Source organism: Piliocolobus tephrosceles, chromosome 17 (genome assembly GCF_002776525.5).
Source record: "Piliocolobus tephrosceles isolate RC106 chromosome 17, ASM277652v3, whole genome shotgun sequence".
Taxonomy (NCBI): Eukaryota; Metazoa; Chordata; class Mammalia; order Primates; family Cercopithecidae; genus Piliocolobus; species Piliocolobus tephrosceles.
The window spans coordinates 31,557,185-31,582,088 of NC_045450.1; the positions used below are offsets into that span (position 1 = coordinate 31,557,185).

Sequence of the window (24,904 nt, forward strand, 5' to 3'; positions counted from 1 at the left end):
TTTGGAGACAGAGTCTCATTCTGTCACCCAGGCTGGAATGCAGTGGCCCAATCTCGGCTCACTGCAACTTCCACCTCCTGGGTTCAAGCGATTCTAATGCCTCAGCCTCCTGAGTAGCTGGGATTACAGGTGCCCACCACCACGCCTAGCTAATTTTTTGTATTTTTAGTAGAGACAGGGTTTCCCCATGTTGGCCAGGCTGGTCTCCAGCTCCTGACCTCAAGTGATCTGCCCAATTTGGCCTCCCAGAGTGCTGGGATTACAGGTGTGAGCCACCGTGCCTGGCCAGAAGTGACTTTTTTAATTGACAAAAAAGAAAGAGGCCAGCTATAGTGGCTCATGCCTGTAATCCCAACATTTTGGGAGGCTGAGGTGGGTGGATCACTTGAGGCCAGGAGTTTGAGACCAGCCTGGCCAAGATGGTGAAACCCCATCTCTACTAAAAATACAAAAATTAGCCAGGTGTGGTTGCGCAGACCTGTAATCCCAGCTACTCAGGAGACTGAGGCATGAGAATCACTTGAATCCGGGAGGTGGAGATTGTAGTGAGACAAGATCAGGCCACTGCACTCCAGCCTGGGTGATGGAACAAGACTGTCAAAAAAAGAAAAAAGAAAAAAGAAAGAAAGAATAGAAGGAAAGGGAAGGAAAGGAAAGGCAAAGCAAAGCCAGAGCTTTTTGAGAGCTATGTTGTTAAATACACAGTGAATGAAGATGAGTAGGGAGATCAGAGCGAAGGCATGGGCTTTACCATGCAGCAGGAAAATTAGTTGGAATCTCAAGTGTTTTTTTATTAACAGCAACTGGTTAAAATCAATATGTAGCCTATTTGCACATTTTAAAACCTTACAGTGAATATGAATATGAGCTAAATAATAAAGATAGGGTACTCCTACATTCAGTCAAGATAAAGTAGGACTGGACTTACCCTCCTAAGGTAACAACTAAGGATGTGGACAGGATATAGGAAAGATCAGTGCTCAAGACACTGGACATGGATGATGCGGACAGTGAGGCATGAGAAGTGACGAGAAAATGAGGTGAACCCTCTGATGGCCCCAGCGTCCAGATAACTAGAGAAAAAGTAGATGTTAAGCAGAGACATGCAACACATTTTTAAATTTTTTATTTATTTATATTTTTTTGAGACACAGTCCCACTCTATCGCCCAGTCTGTAGTGTGGTGGCGCAATCTCGGCTCACTGCAACCTCCACTTCCCAGGTTCAAGCAATTTTCCTGCCTCAGTCGCCCGAGTGGCTGGGACTACAGGCCTGCACCGCTAATGGCAGTGGCTGCCGTAATCACGCAGGCTGCCGCAGGGGCTGCACACTCCATGGAGCCTGAGGGAGCCCCGCCCCTGCTAAATTGGAGCCAGGAGCTCCCCGGGTGCAACTGCAGCCGCCCAAATCCCACCTGCAGACCCAGACGTCCTGCTCTACGGAGCAGGCCAGGAGCCCTGCCCTCCCAAACTGCAACTGTGTATCCGAGCCTCCCTGTGCTCTTGTGGGGATGGGCTGTGGTAGGGGGTGCACGGGAACAGGCAAGATCTGCCCTCTCAGGTGCAGCGGAACTGTGGCTGCAGACCTGGGCCTCCCACTCTACAGAGCAGGCAGGAGCCGGGGACAAGCCTGAGCCTTCCGAGTTGTGGGGACTGGAGCTCCAGGGTGCAGCTGCGACTGCCCTCCCAAGTGCAGGACGGGACGTCTCTGCAGCCCGCACCCTCCAACGCCCCAGGAAGGACCCTCCCCCCATCTCTGAAGGCTCAGGGGTGTCTGCTCCCACTGCTGCCTGGTCTCTCTTGGCTCCTGGCGCCTGCTCCGATCTCAGAGTGGGGTTGGGGCCCAGCCCAGGGCCATGAATGGCAGTAGGACACAGACAGAGCCCTGGGTAGAAAAGGCAGGTCCCCAGGAGGGCCCCCCTTCAGACCAGGGAGGGCTAGAAGGCTGGGGGCTGGGCTGCCCATCCAATGGACCAGAGTGGGGACTTGTGGCGCCTTTTCCTTCTGGCCAGTGGCGGCCCATGATGCCCATGGACCAATTGGCACACACTTCCTCCCCTCTGAGGTCCATAAAAGCCCTGGGCTCAGCCAGAGCAGGGCAGAAGACAGCCAGAGGATGAAGCAGCAGAGAGACAACGGGATGACCAGTTGCAGAGAGGAGTCCCCTGTCTGCTGAGAGCTGGAGAGGATGGGACCACCACCTGCAGAGAAGAGCTACCCTCTCTGCTGAGAGCTGCAGAGACCACCTGATTGCAGAGAAGAGGCACTCTCTCCAGGGCCTCCTCTCCACTGAGAACTGCAGACATCTGGGAAGTCCGGTTGCACAGAGAGGAGCTACCCTCTCCAGGGTCTCCTCTCTGCTGAGAACTGAACACTTGGTGGATGACCTGCCTATAGAGAGGAGCTACCCCCTGCAGGTCTCCTCTGAGCTATCGTAACACTTAATAAAGCTCATTTTCATTTTCTGAGTTGTTGTAATACTTGATAAAGCTCATCTTCATGTTCACCATTCACTTTGCTGAACACAGGACAAGAACTCAAACAATTGGTCACTCTTCACTTCTCTGCTCTTCCTGGACACAGGACAAGAACTCAGGCAAAGGTGCCATAGCTTGCAGAGGTTTCTGGGAAGAAAACTGACACCCCAAAGATCCCGGCCGTGCTTTAGTGGAGATGGGCTTTCACCATGTTGACCAGGCTGTTCTCAAACTCCTGCCCTCAGGTGATCTGCCCACCTCTGCCTCCCAAAGTGCTGGATTACAGGTGTGAGCCACCCACTGGGCCCGCCTGGAAAACATTTGTTAAAGTCCAAAGTTGAAATTCTAGAGATGAAACCTAAAACATTTGAGATGAAAAATACACTGAATGGGACTAAGGCAGGTTAAACACTACAAAGGACAAAAATAAGTGAAGATTAAGATACAGTCATAACAATAGAAACTATCCCCCAAAAAAAGAGGAAAAAAAGAGCAGTGAGCTGTGGGACTTTAAGTGGCCTAATATCTGTGTAATTGGAGTTTCCAAAGGAGAGGCAAGAAAATAGTGGCCACGTCATTTCCAAATTTGATGAAAACTATAAACCCAGCCAGGTGCGTTGGCTCACATCTGTAATCCTAGCACTTTGGGAGGCTGAGGCTGGAGGATCACTTAAGCCCAGGAGTTCAAGACAAGCCTGAGCAACACGGTGAAACCTCATCTCTACAAACATTTTTAAAAATTAGCTGGGCATGGTGGCATGAACTTATAGTCCTAGCTACTTGGGAGCCTGAAGCAGGAGAATCGCTTGAGCCCAGGAGGTGGCATGCAGTGAGCCAAGATCGCCCCACTGCACTCCAGTATGGACAACAGAGCCAGACCCTACAAAAACAAAGAAAACAAAATGAAAGAAGAAAGAAAGGAGAGAGAGACAGAGAGACAGAGAGAGAGCACAACTATAAATCCACAGATAAAAAGAAGAAGCTCAATGAACCTCAAGCACAAGAAACATCACTCTGTCATCAGGCCTCAGTTAAACGTCATCATCCCAGAGAGATCTTCCCTTACCAGTAAACCCTAAGAATCATTATATCATTATCTTGTTTTTTAAGTGGTTCACTTTTTTATTGTGTATCCTTACCCCCACCCTAACGTAAGCTCCACAAGGACAGGGACCTTGTCTGCATCCTCACCACTGAGTTCCCAGGGCCTAGCAGAACACCTGACATTTAGCAGGTACTCAATACGTACTTCATGAATGACAAGTAAATGACCTCTTCCATTCGTAAGCTTTAGGAATCAATTCCTATTTCAAAATCCCTCTCAAATTATCAAAACCATTCTTTTTGCATTCCCAACCTTTCCTTCTGCTCCCAGACTAATATAATGTTATCATTCCACAATATTGGCCAGCCACAGTGGCTCAAGCCTGTAATCCCAGCACTTCGGGAGGTCAAGATGGGTGGATCATCTGAGGTCAGGGGGTTTGAGACCACCCTGACCAACATGGTGAAAACCTGTCTCTACTAAAAATACAAAAATTAGCCGGGCATGGTGGTACACACCTGTAGTCCCAGCTGCTCAGGAGGCTGAGGCAGAAGAATCACTTGAGCCCAGGAGGCAAAGGTTGCAGTGAGCTGAGACTGTGCCATTGCACTCCAGCCTGGGCAACAGAGTGAGTGTCCATCTCAAAAAAAACAGAAACAAAAAAAAACCCCAAAAAGGCCAATATGGTGTTTATTAGCACCAATTCTATCTATCATCTATCTATCTATCTGAGTCAGGGTCACTTTTTAAAAATTTGACATAATTGTACATGTTTAAGGGATACATAGTGATATTCTGATAATACAGTATAGAGTGATCAAATCAGGGCAACTAGCATATCCATCATTTCAACCAGTTATCATTTCTTAGTGTTGGGGATATTCAATATCCTCTTTCTAACTACGTGAAACTATATACTAGCCTGGGCAATATTATGAGATTCTGTCTCTACAAACTATTTTTAAAAAATTTAGCCGGTCTTGGTGGCACCCACCTGTAGTCCCAGCCACTCGGGAGGCTAAGGTGGGAGGATTGCCTGAGCCCAAGAGTTTTAGGCTGCAGTGAGCCAGGATCGCTCCACTGCACTCCAGCCTGGGCAATACAGTAAGACCCTGTCTCAAAAAAAAGAAAAGAAGAGAAAAAAGAAACTATGTATTATTATTATTTTTATTTATTTATTTATTTATTTATTTTTTTTTTGAGACAGAGTCTCGCTCTGTAGCCCGGGCTGGAGTACGGTGGTCGGATCTCAGCTCGCTGCAAGCTCCGCCTCCCGGGTTCACGCCATTCTCCTGCCTCAGCCTCCCGAGTAGCTGGGACTACAGGTGCCAGCCACCTCGCCCGGCTAGTTTTTTGTATTTTTTTAGTAGAGACGGGGTTTCACCGGGTTAACCAGGATGGTCTCGATCTCCTGACCTCGTGATCCGCCCGCCTCGGCCTCCCAAAGTGCTGGGATTACAGGCTTGAGCCACCGCGCCCGGCGAAACTATGTATTATTAACTATAGTCATCCTATGGTGCTATGGAACACTAGAATTTATTCCTCCTCTCTAGCTGCAATTTGTAGCACTAATTCTTTTGGACTAACAGTAAAGTCACTTCATTTCCTGAGGAATGACCTATTTAAAAAACTATCCTTCCTCTCCAGAGTGACTCCAGGTAAGGTTCCAGCAACCCCACGGCCTGGCGTGACATCCAGCTCTACCACTCGTGTATTCCCAACACTCCAATAGACCATCATTTTCATCAGTACAGCAGTTTACTAAACACTTTATGCTTTGGTAAACACTTTATGCTTTATATACATTGTCTATGAGGATTAACAATTAACAATTAACAGAGGAGCAAACTGAGGTCTAGGAAGGTGAAGTAACATACCGAGTCACATCTCTAGTAAGTGGCAAAGCCAGAATGTAAATCCAAGTCAGTCTGTTTGACTCCAAAATGTTGTTCTTTATGCCACACTAAGATGAAATTTAAAGTATTATGAAATTGTAGCTAAGAATCAAACAGTATACATCTCTCTAAGAGGGTCATAAACTTTTAATCATCTTTTCTGTCTGATAAAATGAAAAAAAACAAATTCTTAATATGTATGTTTGACAACTCAGTCACAGAGCCTCTGCTATTGCCTGAAATAAGAATCAACAACAAATCATTGCCTCGGCCAAAATATTTTCTGTTAAAGCTAGAAACATTTTAAAACCTGAAGTCTTGGAACACAGAAATTATTTTACAGAAATTCATGTATCAAAGACATGTAATTGAATTAAGAAAAATAAAGTCTCTATGTTCTAGGGATTGGCTGAAGCAAAACATATTTCACTGACTTTAAGATGCACTTTCTTTTTTTATTTTTATTTTTTACTTTTGAGATGGAGTCTCACTCTGTCACCCAGGTTGGAGTGCAGTGGCGCGATCTCGGCTCACTGCAAGCTCCATCTCCCAGGTTCACGCCATTCTCCTGCCTCAGCCTCCCAAGTAGCTGGGACTATAGGCGCCCGCCACCACGGCCAGCTAATTTTTTGTATTTTTAGTAGAGACGGGGTTTCACCATGTTAGCCAGGATGGTCTCAATCTCCTGACCTCGTGATCTGCCCGCCTTGGCCTCCCAAAGTGCTGGGATTACAGGTGGCCCTTTTTTAAATTTTATTTTTTATCTTAGGTAAAGACAGGGTTTCACCATGTTGCCCAGGCTGGTCTCGAACTCCTGACCTCAGGGGATCCACCCACCTCAGGTTCCTAAAGGGCTGGGATTACAGGCGTGAACCACTGTGTCCGGCCAAGATGCACTTTCTTCCCTCACTTTTTAACATCTCTGAAATTCACGTGCATCATACAATCAATGGTATCTGACACCATCAGCCAGGTAGCGGTTGTGGTATGGTTATCATTGTCTGCACATGAGTGAACTTGGCCACAGCTGTTCATCATCATTAATTCTATGTCTAAATAAGTCTAAAATAACTTTTTTTTTTTTTTTTTTTTTTTTTTTAGAGACAGAGTCTTTCTCTGTCACCCAGACTGGAGTGCAGTGGCGTGATCACAGCTCATTGCAATGTCAAACTTGTGGGCTATACCCTCCTGCCTCAGTTTCTTAAGTAGCTGGGTCTACAGGCGTGCATCTTGTTTGGTTAATTTTTTTTTTTTTTTTTTTTTTTGCAGAGAGGCTGTCTCCCTAAGTTGCCCAGGCTGGTTTCAAACTTCTTGCCACAAGCAATCCTCCTACCTTGGCCTCCCAAGGTGCTGGGATTACAGGCATGAGCCACCATGCCCAGCCTAAAATAATTTTTAAGTATAAAATTAAAACGTTAAAGGTTAATTGGCTTCCTTATACATGTTACATAACACGAAGGTGTATTTGACAGCTGATGGTGTCTTAGATCGAATGAGGTTCAACATTTTGTTCAGAAAGACTTTTTTTTTTTTTTTTTTTTGAGACAGAGTCTCACTGTGTCGCCCAGGCTGGAGTGCAGTGGCATGATCACGGCTCACTGCAACCTCCGCTTCCTGGGTTCAAGCAATTCTCTTGCCTCAGCCTCCAGAGTAGCTGGGATTACAGGCGTCTGCCACCATGCCTGGCTAATTTTTGTATTTTTTTTAGTAGAGACGGGGTTTTACCACATTGGCCAGGTCGGTCTCAAACTCCCGACCTTGTGACCCGCCCGCCTCAGCTTCCCAAAGTGTTGGGATTACAGGCATAAGTCACTGCACCTGGCCAGATTTTTGTATTTTTAGTACAGATGGGGTTTCACCATCTTGGTCAGGCTGGTCTCGAACTCCTGACCTCAGGTGATCCACCCACCTTGGCCTCCCAAAGTCCTTGGATTACAGGCATAAGCCACTGCACCCAGCCCAGAAAGACATTTTTAATGGCCTTTTGAACAGGTTGGCAGCTCATCTCTTCCATCTCCCACCCCTAATATGTGAGGTGCATTACTCAGCATAACAAAATAACAGACTTTTCTATTGTTCAGCAGACACACAGGCAGCCAGAGGACTGGGCCTCCTAAGAAACAGAAAGAATGGGACAAACAGAAAGGCCTCTGTAGGCAAAGGCTTGATGTTAGTGAGAGAAACTAGTAAGTGCAAGTTTTGAAACCAAAGTCTTCAGCACTAGCAGCAACAGCACAACCATACCTGTCTCTAAGTACCAAAAACACGGCCGCACTTTGGGTGGCCGAGATGGGCAGATCACGAGGTCAGGAGATTGCGACCATCCTGGCTAACACAGTGAAACCCCGTCTCTATTAAAAAAAAAAAAAATACAAAAAACTAGCCGCCCGAGGTGGTGGGCGCCTGTAGTCCCAGCTACTCAGGAGGCTGAGGCAGGAGAATGGTGTAAACCCGGGAGGCGGAGCTTGCAGTGAGCTGAGATCCGGCCACTGCACTCCAGCCTGGGCGACAGAGCGAGACTCCGTCTCAACAACAACAACAACAAAAAGTACCAAAAACACACCAGGCACTGAGTGCTTGACGTTAACTCATTTAATCCTCCAAAATTTGTAAAAAAAAAAAAAATAGGTACTATCGTTACCATGATCTTACAGGTGCAGAAAGGTTATGTAACTTGTTCAAGGTCACATGGCCAATAAGAATGATGTTGGGCACCCTTACCTGGCTGGCCAATTCTTTATAGCAGTGATATCTAGAAAGCTTTACTGATCAGGATCGTTGTGGAGGGCACAATCACATGGAGGGCTATCCAGGGGAAGAGTCATTGTCAACTGCAAAGTGACAGTGACAAGGTGGAAAGTTGACTCAGGAACAACCTGAGGGTTACTGGCCTGGTAGGGAGAATATTTAGACAAGACTTACAGATGTGTGGATTAAATGAGTGCCACCAGTTGACAGAGATAATGGCCAAAAAGGAATTGTCACTTGAATTGGCACTGCAGATAGGTAAAACGGAAGGAAGCTTAATGGACGAAGACCTTCAAGCAAGAGACTTATCCATCCGAGGATCTGATAGATTTTTCTCATAGGGATTCCAGCCTGTCCCAATATTCATACTGCTGTCTCAGAGAGATGAGTAAGGAGGAAAAGAGTCAATCCTTAGCTACCTGCTACACTCCTAGGACTTTGCCATCCATGCCTGAAATTTGTAGTCAGAAACTGAGTGCCTGATTTTGTGAAGGTCCCCCATTCTGAACATAAGTGGGCTGTCCAGGAAGCTAGCAAGTTCAGTGCACTTTATCCCCAAACTGAGTTATAATCCAAGCTGCCCTTGACCCCCAAACAAGGGCAGGGGTTGGGAGGTTCATACATTAAATGGATACTCTTGAATTCGTATTTAAAAAGGAATAAATCAACACTAGGCATGATAAAGGCAGACTGGTAAAAAGATTAATTTAACTCTAAAAGCCTGTTTTTGCTCTTCTTCTGTAACATCTTATATGTAATAATTACAGATGTCATCTTTGGTCCACCTGCCAGGCACTATGCTACATCTTTTACCTTCTGAAAGGAGAAATTCCATCCGTGAACAGCAGTCTCACCCCATGCTCAAGAGTGCTAGCCTGTCCTTATGCCAGCCTGCCCTAAGGATTTCAGGCTTGCCTAACCAGCCTTTACAATCGTGTATGTAAATTCCTTGCAATACATTTCTTAATATCTGCTATTGGTTATCTCTGGTTGAACACTGACTGATAGACTCTGGTACTGGAAGTGTTTCTAGAGGACGGGACTCTTAAGAATGAATTTTCTGAAGTATTTCTGGGTTTTCTGGAATTGATTTTCTAATTTTTTTTTTTTTTTTTTTTTTTAGACAGAGTCTTGCTCTATCCCCAGGCTGGAGTGCAGCGGCATGATCTCAGCTCACTACAACCTCTGCCTTCTGGGTTCAAGTGATTGTCCTCCCTCAGCCTCCCGAGTACCTGGGATTACAGGCGCCTGCCACCATGCCCAGCTAATTTTTTGTATTTTCAGTAGAAACGAGGTTTCACCATATTGGCCAGGCAGGTCTCGAACTCTCGACCTCAGGTGATCCGCCCACCTTGGCCTCCCAAAGTGGTGGGATTACAGGTGTGAGCCACCGGACCCGGCTAACTTTCTCATCTTATTAAAGGCATTCATGACTCTATTTCCCATAGTAAAGAGGGCACTGGTAATCCACGACAAGATGTGGCAATAGAGATACACAAAATATCACCACTGGATTCTTCTAATAAAATACCTATTGAAGGTGAGACACTAAGGGACTGCATGTTTTCCACATTAGAATATTTTAGTCGAGGTAAGAAGTATAATGGAATTACCTCACCACGTTAGAGAGTTGTGAAACAAAAGGATGAGCTCAGGGCTTCAGATTCTCAGCTCAAACTTTTCACTGATCTGAAAGCTATGTCTGCCCTGAAAGAAACTCTCATTTCCTGTAGCCCTACGGCTCATTCAGCAAGTGACTGAATTAAAAGGCAAATTGATTTCCCAACTTCCCAGAGTGTCTTCTGTTAAAGGGAGGACATTGATTGGAAAAGAATAGGATCCCGAAATCTGCAAGGAAGACATGAAGCTAGGGACACTGAACCCCTAAATTCTCCTGTCGTCTTTGCCAGTGGAAGCAGCTCTTCCACTCTTGCCTGAAAAGTTAGCTTTTCTTTGCCTGAAGTTGCCCTGCAAAGCATTGCAGATTCTCCTCAAGACACCCTCCCACCACCCCTTTCCTTCTCTATAACCACACTTAAGTCCTGGAAGACTCTGAAAGATGAGTTACAGAGTGTGACCCTTTTCTGTCCAGGCCTCCCACTGCCATTCATGGCCCCAGGGCTCCGTCCCAACCTTGCTCCAAGATTGGAGCAGGTGCCAGGGGAGGAGAAGGGCCAGGCAGTGGAAGCAGACACCCCAAGCCTGCAGAGATGGGTGGGGAGGGGCTTCCTGGGCCCCCAAGGCTGCATGCTGCAGAAACACTTTGGTCCTGCGCCTGGGAGGGTGGCCACAGCTGCACCTCGGGCGCTCCCACCCCGCCAACTCGGAAGGGGCAGGGTTCTCGCTTGTTCTCAGCTCCTGCCTTCTCCGTAAAGCGGGAGGCTCGGGTCTGCAGCCTCGTCCAGTGGTCACAGCTGCACACAGGAGGGCAGATCCTGCCTGCTCCTGGCCCTGTCCAAGAGCACAGCGAGGCTCAGATCCACAGCCGCAGTCTGGGCGGCTGTAGCCCCGCCCAGTAGAGCAGGAGGCCTGGGTCTGCAGCCTTGGTTTGGGCGGCTGCGGAAGCACCGCCCCCGCCCTAACTCGGAAGGGGCGGGGCTCCCACTGGCCCCATGGAGCGTGCAGCCCCAGCCGCCTCTCCCTGCTGCAGCTGGTGTGATGGCAACAGCCGCTGCCATCAGATGGATGTGGGTCCACTAAGCAGAGGTTCTGAACTTGATGTTTTAACCTAAGGGCTCTGACAGTTTGGATGGTCAGCTGAACCAAGGGTCCAAAGGTGGCCTACACCAAATCAGTCAAAAGGTCAGAGCAGCCTTGGTATATGACAGAGGAAGGCATCCAAAGGGTTAGGGAACTGTTCTTCCCTCTCTTATCTACTTACCATCTCTAATATGAAGTGTATTCATAATGGTTAACTTTATATCACAGGATCAAAGAAGCAGCAGGAGCATCCTCCCAGGACGTTGCATTGTCCTCTGAGTAAGTCTGCACGTTTTCAGTTGTAACATGTCAGGTGAAATTGTGACTCTCTTATTGCCTCCGTTTGGAGATTAATATGGCTTAAGGAGATAAGTATGGGTGTCACAAGGGGTGGACTGTGATGCATATGTGAACTTGACTAGGCCACATCCCCCAGTTATTCTAACACAAACCTAGGTGCTGCTGTGAAGGTATGTTGTAGATGCAATTAAAGTCCATGATCAGACTTCTGGTTTCAACTCTAGAGAGCTTAGAATTCAGCACTCCCATCCTTACAAGAAAGACCTGGACAAACTAAAACATCAATGACTTTTCCTGGACCCATCAGAACTGAGGTAGTGGGGCAAACCGCCACCCTGCAATCTGGAGACATACACAAATACAGAGCCACAGTCCAAATCTGCTTACACGAAGCATGAGAACCAGGCTCAGATGTGACTTTGGGATGATCAAACAGGGAAACAACTATGACTAATATGCTAAAGGCGCTAATGGAAAAAGTAGACAACATGCAGGAATAGGTGGGTAATATTAAGTGGAGAGATGAAAACTCTACGAATCAAAGGAGGCTGGGTGTGGTGGCTCATGCCTGTAATCCCAGCACTTTGAGAGGCCGAGGCGAGTGGATTATGAGGTCAAGAGATTGAGACCATCCTGGCTAACATGGTGAAACCCCGTCTCTACTAACAATACAAAAATTAGCTGGGTGTGGTGGCGCGTGCCTGTAGTCCCAGCTACTTGGGAGGCTGAGGCAGGAGAATTGCTTGAACCCGGGAGACGGAGGTTGCAGTGAACCAAGATCGCACCACTGCACTCCAACCTGGGCGACAGAGTGAAACTCCATCTCAAAAAAAAAAGAATCAAAGGAAATGCTACATGAATCAAAAACTTGTAACACAGGCTGGGCGTGGTGGCTCACGCCTGTAATCCCAGCACTTTGGAAGGCCAAGCTGAGCAGATCATCTGAGGTCAGGAGTTCAAGACCAGTGTGGCCACCATGGTGAAACCCCATCTCTGCTAAAAATACAAAAAATTAGCCAGGCATGGTGGTACACGCCTGTAATCCCAGCTACTCAGGAGGCTGAAGCAGGAGAATCACTGGAACCCAAGAGGCAGAGGCTGCAGTAAGCCGAGAGCACACCACTGCATTCCAGCCTGGGCAACAGAGGGAGAGTCCATCTCAAAAAAAAAAAAAAAATCAAAAAACATGTAACACAAATGAAGAATGCCTTTGACAGCCTCATCAGAAGATGGGACAAAACTGGCTCCAAAAAGAATTGCTCGGCTTGAAAGTTTGTCAAGAGAAACTCCCCAAACTCTTACGCAGAGAAAAAGAAAACAAACAAACAAGAATATCCAAGAACTGAGGGATATTTCAAAAAGGAAACATGTGTCTAACTGGATACCAGAAGGAGAAGAGAGAATAGAGGAAAAAAAAAAAAGTTGAAAGTAACAATGGCTGAGAATTTTCCAAAATTAATGATAGACACCAAACAAACAGAAGGCCAGAGAAAACCAAGAAGAATATGTACCAAAATATTTACCTTAGGCACATCATGTTCAAAGTACAGAAAACTAAAGACAAAGACAAAATCTTGAAAGAAGCCAAGGGGGAGAAAATACCTTATCTAGAGCGGAACAATGATGAGAATTATAGCAAACCTCTGTCAGAAAACATGCAAGCCAAGAAAGTGGAGTGAAATATTTAAGGGTTGAGATTTTTTAAAAACCAAAACTTAGAATTCTATACCCAGTGAAATTATTCCTCAGTAGTGAAGAGGAAATAAAGACTTTCCAAGCAAAAACTGAGGGACTCCCCTGCCAACAGACAGCCTAACAAGAAAGAAATGTCAACAGTTCTTCAAGGAGAGGGAACATGATGTAGGTGAGAAACTTGGATACATAGGCGGGGCACAGTGGCTCATGCCTGTAATCTCAGCACTTTGGGAAGCCAAGGCAGGAGGATCACTTGAGGTCAGGAGTTCAAGACCAGCCTGGCCAACATGGTGAAACTCCATCTCTACTAAAAATACAAAAAAAAAAAAAAAAAAAAAAAAAATTAACCAGGTGTGGTGGCGCGTGCCTATAATCCCAACTACTTGGAAGGCTGAAGTGGGAGAATCACTTGAATCCAGGAGGCAGAGGTTGCAGTGAGCCAGTTTCATACCACTGCACTCCAGCAGCCTGGGTGACAGAGCAAGACTATCTCAAAAAAAGAAAAAAAGAAACTTGGATACATAAAGAAAGGAAGAGGCCAGGCATGGTGGCCCATGCCTGTAATCCCAAAACTTTGGAAGGCTGTGGCAGGAGGATCACTTGAGGCCAGGAGTTTGAGACCAGCCTGGCAACACAGTGAGACATTGCCTCTACAAAAAATTAAAAAAGAATGTTGGAGAAAAAATAAATAAATGATAAAATAAAATCTTTTATTTTTCTTATCTTTAATTGATATGTAACTGTTCATGCCAAGTGTAGTGGCTTGTACCTATAATCCCATCTACTCAGCAGGCTGAAGCAGGAGGCTCACTTGAGCCCAGGAATTCAAGGCTGAGGTGAGCTATGATCACTACTGCACTCCAGTCTGGGCAACAGAGTGAGATCCTATCTCTAAATAATATGTAAGTATATTATTTATTTATTGGGTGATCACAGCACATAGATTAGTGAATAAATGATAGCAATGTTATAAGGGATAGAAAAGAGGAATTGGGAATGCTTTAAGGTAACTGTACTACACATGAAGTGGTACATTATTGTTTGAAAGTGAATTTTGATTACTTGTAAATGTATATCACAAACTCTAAAACCACCACTACAATTATTTTAACAGTAGTATAATTGAAACACTGAGAGGAGTGAAAACAGTCATAAAATGCTCAATTAAAACCAGAGAAAGCAGGAAAAAAGGGGGAGAAAAAGAAACAAGTGTAATAAACAGAAAACAGTTACAAATATGATAGGCATTAGTCAAACTATACCAATAATCACTTTAAATGTGAATGGTCTAAATACATCAATTATAAGTCAGAGATTATCAGAGTAGACAAAAAATAAATCCAACCATCAACCTACCTTAAATATAAAGCCCATAATTAGTTGGCTTTAAAGATTACCTTAAATATTCTGAGTGAACCTGATTCAATCATTTGAATAGTCTTAAGGGCAGAGCTGAAGCTTCATTCCCCCAAAAGAAATTCCACCTGTGAACAGCAGCTTTACCCAGTGCCTAGCAGTTCCAGTCTGCTTTTCCTGATGGCTCCTTGCAATAAATTTCTTTTCTTTTTTTTTTTTTTTAGACAGAGTCTAGCTCTGTCACCCGGGCTGGAGTGCAGTGGCACAATCTTGGCTCACAGAAACCTCTGCCTCCCAGGTTCAAGTGATTCTCCTGCCTCAGCCTCCTGAGTAGCTGGGATTAAAGGCGCCCACCACCGAGCCCAGCTAATTTTTTTGTATTTTTAGTAGAGACGGGGTTTCACGTGTTGGCCAGGCTGGTCTTGAACTCCTGACCTCATGATCCGCCCACCTCGGCCTACCAAAGTGCTGAGCCACCGCGCCCGGCCGCAATAAATTTCTTATTAGTTATCTCCTACTGGTCCTCTTTCCTTGGTTGAACCCTGACTGACAATGCTTTACCCTCAACAGATAAAAGCAAAAAGGAAACCCTATAGTAAGATTATGGCATAAAACATTCAATATTTCAAGTGGCCCTTTTCAGGGGGCATCCTAAAGGTTTTTGCATTCCATAAAATGCTCCACAGTAAGATTCAGATGAGTAAAGGTTTCAACTTTATTTTGCCAGGTGGGGGAAGGACTAGAGAGAAAGGGGTAGTAGAAAGTAGAAAATAACCTATATAATGCCATAGTAAATAATAAAATAGAAGTTGAGGTTCTGGAATTTAGTTCCTTAAAATTACCCATTGGATATAAATATAATACAGAATAGAAAAACAATAGAGAGAATCGATGAAACCATAAATTGGTTCTTTGAAATGATCAACAAAATTAACAAATATTTAGCTAGACTAAAGAAAAAGAAGATGCAAATGACTAACGTCAGAAGTGAAAATGAGGACATTACTACTGACCATACAGAAACACAAAGGATTATAAGAAAAGACTATGCACAATTGTATGCCAACAAATTAAATAACCTAGATGAAACAGACAAATTCCTAGAAACACACACACTACCTAAATGATTCAAGAAGAAATAAAAAATCTCAACAGACACATAACGAGATTGACTCCGTAATCAAAAACCTTTCAACAAAGGAAAGTCCAGAATCAGATGGTTTCACTGATGAATTCTATGAAACATTTAAAGAATTTTTCTTTTAATTTTTTGAGACGGAGTCTCGCTCTGTTCCCCAAGCTGGAGTGCAGTGGCATGATCTTGGCTCACTGCAACCTCTGCCTCCTGGGTTCAAGCGATTCTACTGCCCCAGCCTCCCGAGGAGCTGGGATTACAAGTGCACACCACCACGCCTGACTAATTTTTGTATTTTTAGTAGAGATGGGGTTTTGCCATGTTGGCCAGGCTGGTCTCAAACTCCTGACCTCAGGTGATCCCCTTGCCTCAGCTTCCCAAAGCGTTAGGATTACAGGCGTGAGCCACGGCACTCGGCCTAAGGAATTTTAATATCAAATACTTCCACAAAACAGAACAGGAGGCAACACATACTAACTCATTCTGAGGCCAGCATTACCCTGATATAGACACACAAAGACATCACAAGAAAAGAAAATTAAGCTGGGCGCAGTGGCTCACACCTATAATCACAACACTCTGGGAGGCCGAGGCAGTAGGATCACTTGAGCTCAGGAGTTTGAGACCAGCCTGGGAAACATAGTGACACCTCACCTCTACAAAAACATTTTTTTAATTAGCTGGGTGTGGTGGTGTGTGCCTGTAATCCCAGCTACTCAGGAAGCCTGAGGCCAGAGAATTGCTTGAGCCTGGGAAATCGAGGCTGCAGTGAGCTGTGATCATGCCACTGCACTTCAATCTGGGTGAGAGAGCAAGACCTTGTCTCAAAAAAAAAAAAAAAAGAAAAAGAAAAAGAAAATTACAATAGACATTAGCAAGATGGCAGAAAAGGACAATGCTGACTTTATCTCCTCTCACAGACACACCAAATAAAAATCTACACACAAATTAAATCCCTCTGAGAGAATGCCAAAAACTAGTTGAAAGACTCTAACACACTAAGCAACTGAGAAAATATTCACATCAAAACAGGCAGTAAAAGCTGAGACACCTTTGTGCACAAACCCCACCACAGGGACAGCACTTTACAAACAGGAAGAATCCCCCAACTCCCAGCTTCTCCCTCAGGAATGAAGGGTTTGTTTGTGAGCTCATCTAGCTTGTAGAGTTAAAGGGCACTTCCAGTGGCTGTAGCCCACCCAGGACCAGTCCAGAGAGAATAAGCTAAGAGGCCCAGCTCCAAGTATCTCTCTGAAAGAGGTCTGTCTGCACACTTTTCCAGTTACTGCCTGAGGTTCGGGCTTCTGTGTAGCCTGTATCTTAGAGCAAACAGAGCAGATAAACAATAAACCTCTGAAAGGCTCAAGGGAAGAATGGACACTTCCTGCACCTTCTCCCCCAGCTCAACCGAGTGATAAATCCAGGTCTGAAGATTTCCTGGAAAAAGTATATGTAGGCACCAAGCGCCCCAATTTTAACAGCTCCCATATGAGGAACTGATTCCTAAATCACCTAGCTCTGGGAGTTGACGGGGCTCTATATTCTGGAGTCTCCTTAGGACACAGAAGACAAAAAGAGCTGGTTGCTAAATGAGTGCACATCCAGTGGATTCCTTCGAAACTCAGAATGTGCAGACTGCATAAAAGTGCAGACATTTGCCACAGATCCTCTTCCAGGCTTAGGACAGAGTGAGTGGGAGATAAACTCTAGCTCTCAGCTTCTCCTGTAGAAGGAATTGGAACATAAATCTAGCACTCTGACTTTTCAAGCTGCATCTCAAGGGACTGACTTCTGTCTCACATATCTTGGAGCACTGACAGAACTTGGCACACCCTAGTATCCAAAGGGCCATGAAGAACAAAGCAATTTGGAAAAGCAAAAAGATATGAGAGGCATCTAGAGTTAGAATATCTGGCAGGGCTGGTTGGTGAGGTCCATCTCCCAGATAAGGCCAGTATGACAAGACTAGAAGAGGTGGCTGTCTTACCTACTGTGCAAAAACCAACACAGAAAGTCAAGAAAAATGAAGAAACAGGGAAATATGTTATAACAAGATAAATCTCCAGAAACAGAACCTAGTGAAATAAAGATATGTGATTTACCTGATAGGGCATGTGAAATAGACGTTCACCAAGATTAAAAGAGTAATTCTTGAACTGAAAATTTCAACAGAGATAGGAAATATTTAAAATTATCAAGCAGAAATCACAGAGCTGAAGAATAACTGAACTGAAAAATTCAATAGAGTTCAACAGCAGACTAGATCAAGAAGACAGGATCAGTGAACTAGAAAAGAGGTCAATCACAATTATGCAATCCGAGAAGCAAAAAATAAAAAATAAAAGAGTAAAGATAGCTTAAAAGACTTATTGTAAACCATTAAGTAGAACAATTTATGCATTACTGGAGTACTAGGAGGGGAGAGACAGCGAGAAAGACATGGCTGAAAACTTCCCAAGACTGGGGAAGAAAAGAGAAATCTGAATTCAGGAAGCCCAAAGGATGCCAAATAAGAAGAATTCAAAGAGATCTACACAGAAACATATTATAATCAAACTGACAAAAGGTAAAGACAAAGAATTTTGAAGCAGCAAGAGAAAGGCAACTTGGTACATACAGGAAATCCATATTAGACTCAACAGTTTTCAGCAGAAACCTTGCAGGACAGAAGGGAGTGAAACAGTATATTCAAAGTATTCAAGGAAGAAAACTGCCAACCAAAAATATTATGCCCATCAAAACTATCCTTAAAAAACAAGGGGCTGGGCCAGGTGGGGTGGCTCATGCCTGTAATCCCAGCACTTTGGGAGGCTGAGGCAGGCAGGTCACCTGAGGTCAGGAGTTCGAGACCAGCCTAGCCAACATGGTGAAACCCCATCTCTATTAAAAATACAAAAATTAGCCGAGCATGGTGGCAGATGCCTGTAATCCCAGCTACTTGGGAGACTGAGGCAGGAGAATCACTTGAATTCGGGAGGTGGAGGTTGCAGTGAGCTGAGATCACACCACTACACTCCAGCAAGAGCAAGACTCCATGAAAAAAAAAAAAAGAGGGGCTATAAAGACTTTCTCAGACAAACAAAAACTGAGGGAGTTTATCACCACTAGACCTGTCTGACAAGAAATAAGAAATGATATGCGGAGTCCTTCAAGCTGAAAGAATGTTGAACAACAACAGGAAAGCAAAACAGCATAAAACTCACTGGCAAATGTACATATACAGGCAAAAAATATTTTATTATTCCAACAGTGGTGAGTAAATGGACTGCAATCCTACTATAAAAGTTTAGGCCAGGCACAGTGGCTCACACTTACAATCCCAGCACTTTGGGAGGCTGAGGTGAGTGGCTCACTTGAGGTCAGGAGTTTGAGACCAGCCTGGCCAACATGGAAAACCCCATCTCTACTAAAAAAAATACAAAAATTAGCTGAGTGTGGTAGTGCATACCTGTAATCCCAGCTACTTGGGAAGCTGAGGCAGGAGAATCACTCGAATGTGGGAGGTGGAGGTTGCAGTAAGCCAAGATCAGGCCACTAGCCTGGGTGACAGAGCAAGACCCTCTTAAAAAGCAAAAGAAAAAAAAATCTTTCGAAGTATTAGGCCAGGCTCGGTGGCTCACACCTGTAATCCCAGCACTTTGGGAAGCTGAGGGGGGCGGATCACCTGAAGTCAACATGGCAAAACCCCATCCCTACTAAAATTACAAAAAAATTAGCTAGGCATGGTGGTGGGCACCTGTAGTCCCAGCTTCTTGGGAGGCTGAGGAAGGAGAATTGCTTGAACTGGGAGGCAGAGGTTGCAGTGAGCCGAAATTGCGACATTACACTGCAGCCTGGGCAATGAGTAAAACTCCATCCCAGAAAAAAAAAAAAAAAAAAAAAGGTTTAAAGTATTAAAAACAACTAATACTAAAATATGTTAATGGATACATAATATAAATAGTAGACAATTGCGACATCAATAGCATAATGTGGGAAGAAAAGAGAGAAAAGCATTCTTGCATGCAAGGGAAGTTATCAGCTTAAAGTAGACTGTGAGAACTATATTCTGTGTAAGCCCCTTGATAACCACAAAGAAAAAGGGAATCAAAACCTAGTAATGCAAAATAATAATAATAATAATAATGAGACAAATGACAGCAAGAAAAAAAAGAGGAATAAAATAACCACAAGACAAATAAAACAATTAACAAAATGGCAAGAGTAAATCCTTCTTTATCAATAATTACTTTAAATTTGAATGGAATAAAGACATTAAAATCATGCTGAAGAGGTATCTGCACTCCCATGTTTATTGCAGCATTGTTCGCAATAGCTAGATGTGAATTCAACCTAAATATTCATCAACAGATGACTAGATAAAGAAAATATGGTATATACAACAATAAAATATTATTCAGCCTTTAAAAAGAAGAAAATCTTGTCATTTGTGATACTGTGGATGAACCTGGAGGACATCATGCTAAGTCAAATAAGGCAGGCACAGAAAGACAAATGCCACATATCTCACTTATATGTGGAATCTAAAAAATGTCAAACTGACAGTACTAGAGTAGAAAGGTGGTTACCAGAGGCTGGGGATTGGAAGAAGGAGAGAAAAAGGAATCAGAGTATCAAATAAATGATCTAAGAGTACAAAGTTTCCATTAGGATGTAACAAATATATAAGATCTAATGCATAGTATGGTAACTATAGTCAAGGATAATGCATTATGTATTTCATAATAGCTAAGAATAAATTTTAAAGGTCTTACAACAAAAAAATGAGGTGATAGGTATGTTAATTAGCTTAATTTAATCATTCCACATTATATAATACATCAAACTATTACATTGTGCCCCGTTCATGTATACAATTATAATATGTCAAATAAAAATATTTTTAAAAGACAAAAAAAAGTAAATGGAATAAACTCCACAATAGAAAGATGTACAGTGCCTGAACAGATTTAATATTTATATGTTGTCTACAAGAAACTCATTTAGATTCAAGGACACACAAAGGCTGAAAGTGAAGGGATGAAAAAACATATTGCAAGCAAATATTAACCCAAAAAAGGTAGAAGTGGCTATACTCATATCCAACAAGGCAGACTTTAAGTCAAAAACTGTCACTAGACACAAAGAAGGTAATTTAACAAAAAATGGGTCAACAAGATATAACAATTAAAACTATATATGTACCAAACATAAAAGCACTTAACAAAGCAAATATTGACAGATCTAAAAGTACAAATTGACAGCAACAGTAGTAGGAGACTTCAATACTCCACTTTCAGTAACAGACAGGATGTCCAGACAGAAAATCAGTAAGGAGTGAACTTGAACATTATAACAAATGGACTTAACAGACATAAAATAGAACTTTTCATTCAACAGAATATACATTCTTCTCCTTCTTTTTTTTTTTTTTAGATACAGGGTTTCACTCTGTCACCCAGGTTGGACTACAGTGGTATGATCAGAGCTCAGTGTAATCTTGAACTGGCCTCAAGCAATCCTGCCCCTTCAGCCTCACAGTGCTGGGACTACAGGTGTGAGCCACCAAGCCTGGCCTACACATTCTTAAGCACACATAAAACATTCTCCCAGATAGATCACGTTAGGCCACAACATGTCTTAAATTTAAGGTCAAAATCATATCACGTATTTTTTCCAACTACATGGAGTGAAATTAGAAATCAGTAACAGCAAAAAAAAAAATTAAAAAATAAAAGGAACATTCACAAATATGTGAAAACTAAATATAAACATACTCTTAAATAGCCACTGGACTAAAAAGGAAATAAGAAAATGGACCTCACCCTCTGCATGCCGCCGCCCACCCAGCTCCGCCCACCATGCTACTGCGATGAGCTGCTGCTCTGCAAAGGCCCCGCCAGCTCTGCCTCCGCGCTCAGCCTCTTCCCCGCCGGGAGAAGGCTGCACACCAAGGCGCGGGCCAGCTGCACACCAAGGGCCAGCTGCTCCGGGAGGTGCGCGCGCTCGGGGTCCCCTGCATCCCCCGTACCCAAGTGGATTTGTGGCTGGTGCACAGCGTGGCAGCTAGGGATGCAGACATGGCCCACGGGCTGCTCGGCGCCACCGCCACGTTGACCAGAGGAGTTGGCGCCAGCCAGGCTGCGCAGGAGCGGGGCAGTGGGGATCCCCAAGCAGCTCGGAGTAGCCCCTGGGCCGGCGGGGAAGAACAAGGAAAATGAGGCACTAAGAAAAGAGCATGAAGCTGGGGCTCCCAGTTCCCAGCACAAGGAAAATGCATCAACCCAGAAGAACTCATTACAAAGCAGAACAATGAAGATGAAAACAAACAGCAGATAAACATGACTGGGAGGCAGAAAAAACCATTGAACCTAGAAATGAGCCATCTGAATGGGACAGATACTTTCTCTCTGGAAGATTGTTGTTTTCATCACAGCCTGAAAATTCACTGGAGGGATCTCATCGGGAGATACCCCTCCTCTTCCAGGCAGTATCAATGATAGCATGAATTTCTTCAGCACATTATAATGGAAACTTTAGCCAGGCTATAACTCATGATGTCAATATTCATGAGGCCATGTTGCTGTGTCCCAGCAATACATTTAGAAGAGATCCAGTAGGAAGGACTTCACAGGCACAAGAACCATTTCTACAGTTACATTCTCATACCACCAATCCTGGGCAAACCCTTCCTAGAAGTAATTTGACAGGATCTCTTCCACATGTTGACAATCAGATGAGGAATCTAAAAAGCCAAGACCTACTGTATTACCTTTCTGTAAATATATTTGAAAAACTTAATGTCATTAGCCACAGACAATGACTTTGATCCAATGGATGTTTCTCGGCTTTTTGAGGAACCAGATTTTGATTCTGGCCTTTCTTTAGACTTGTCACAATAGCACCTTATCACCAAGTCTAATTCTTCTCACTCTGTGAAGATGCTATAGGTTTTAGTATAGTCTCATTCCCATCATGACTTAGAAGGTGCTGTAGGAGGCTGCTACCCAGAACCCAGTATGCTTCGTCACATGGATCACAGTAGTGATTATAGTTTCCATGGGGATCTTGCATTTCAAGATATATTTCATAACCACACTTACTACTTACAGCCAAGTGTACCAGAATCTACTTCTGAATCTTTTTCAGGTCTGGAAAGTCACAGAAAATGAGTAGGTACCTCAATGACACAGACAGAAACTTGAGCTGTGATGAATGGCATGCTAAAACTTTGCATATCCCTTTTTCTGTAGATGAAATTGTCCACATGCCTGTTTTTTGTTTTTTGAGACCGAGTCTTGCTCTGTTGCCCAGGCTGGAGTGCAGTGGTGTGATGTCTCACTGCAACCTTCACCTCCTGGGTTCAAGCAATTCTTCTTCAGCCTCCCAAGTAGCTGAGATTCCAGGAATCTGCCACCACGCCTGGCTAGTTTTTGTATTTTTAGTAGAGACGGGTTTTCACCATGTTGTCCAGGCTGGTCTCGAACTCCTGACCTCAGGTGATCTGCTCAGCTCGGCCTCCCAAAGTGCTGGGATTACAGGCGTGAGCCACTGCGCCCAGCCCACCTGTTGATTCTTTCAATAGCATATTAAGTAGGTATTATCTGACAGACCTACAAGTCTTGCTCATCTGTGATATCAGATGAAGAAGGAAAAATAAAGTTGCTGCTCAGAACTGTTATAAATGCAAATTAGACAATTTTGAATCTAGAGGATGATGTATGTAAATTGCAAGCAAAGAAGGAAACTCTTGAGAGCAAGCCCAATGTAATAAAGCTATTAACATAATGAAACAGAAACTGCATGACATTTGTGTTTTTAGATTAATAAGAGATGACCAAGGTAGGCCAGTCAACCCAAACCAGTATGTTCTTCAATACAGCTGTGATGGAAGAAGAGCAAACACTCAGGTAAGAAGAAGCTGTAGCAGGAAATATAAGTTGAAAGAAAATGAAAAAAAGAGCAACCACTGGGGATCTAATTATTTTAAGATATATTTTAGATTTTATGATTTAAAATGCAAAATAGCTTTATTTTCATTTAGTTTGTTAGCACTGAAGTATAGTGGGCTTTTCAAACACTATTTTAGTTTAATCTTTGTATTTAGCTTATAAATTTTTCTATATGGAAATACACTTTATATGCAAATTTTTTAAAAAAGAAAATTTAAAAATATCTCAAGCTGGAAATGGTGGTACATACCTGTAGTCTCAGCCACTTGGGAGGCTCAGATGGGAGGATTGTTAGTTTGAGTTCTGCCTGGGCAAAATAGCAAGATCCTGTGTGTATACATACATACATACACACAAATGAAGACAAAAATACTACCTATCAAAGCTTATGGGATGTAGTAAAAGCACTTGGGGAATTTTATAGTGATAAATGCCTACATTATAAAGGAAGAAAGATCCCAAATAACCTAACTTTACCCCTCAAAGAAAAAGAACTAAACCAAACCCAAAGTTAACAGAAAGAAGGAAATAATAAAGATCAGGACAGAAATAAATCAAAGAGAGAACAGAAAAACTGCAGAAAATCAACAAAATCAGGTTGGTTTTTCAAAAAATATAAAAGTTGACAAACCCATAGCTACACTAAGAAAAAAAAGAAGACTAAAAATCAGAAATCAAAGAGGGGACATTACAACTGATGTCACAGAAATAAAAAGGACCATAAGGGACTATTATGAACAATTATATGCCAACAAATTGGATAACCTAGAGAAAATGGGTATTTCTAGAAACATAGAACCTACAAAGATTGAATCAAGACCAGAAAACCTGAACATACCAATCACAAATAAAACATTAAAGTTGTAATAAAATACTTTTCATCAAAGAAAAGCCCAGGACCAGGCCGGGCGCGGTGGCTCAAGCCTGTAATCCCAGCACTTTGGGAGGCCGAGACGGGAGGATCACAAGGTCAGGAGATCGAGACCATCCTGGCTAACACGGTGAAACCCCGTCTCTACTAAAAAAAATACAAAAACTAGCCAGGCGAGGTGGTGGGCGCCTGTAGTCCCAGCTCCTCGGGAGGCTGAGGCAGGAGAATGGCGTAAACCCGGGAGGCGGAGCTTGCAGTGAGCTGAGATCCGGCCACTGCACTCCAGTCCGGGCGACAGAGCGAGACTCCGCCTCAAAAAAAAAAAAAAAAGCCCAGGACCAGATGGCCAAGAATTAATGCTGACCAGGTGCAGTGGCTCAGCCTGTAATCCTAGCACTTTGGGAAGTTGAGGCAGGCAGATCACCTGAGGTCAGCAGTTTAAGACCAGCCTGGCCAACATGGTGAAACTCCATCTCTTCTAAAAATACAAAAATTAGCCAGGCATGGTGGCAAGACGCTTGTAATTACAGCTACTCAGGAGGCCAAGGCAGGAGAATCGCTTGAACCTGGAAGGCGGAGGTTGCATGAGCCAAGATTGTGCCATTGTATTCCAGCCTGGGTGACAAGAGCAAAACTCTGTCTCAAAAAAAAAAAAAAAAAAAAAAAAAAAAAAAAAAAAATTATACCAATCCCTCTTAAACTCTGCCAAAAAATAGAAGTTCCAAACTCATTTTCTGAGGGCAGCATCACCC

General features: G+C 43.7%; 1 pseudogene; it reads left to right on the forward strand.

The window, feature by feature from the left end:
• The window catches only part of LOC111524401, a 51,081-nt pseudogene that overhangs the window by 19,271 nt on the left and 6,906 nt on the right, over positions 1 to 24,904 (forward strand).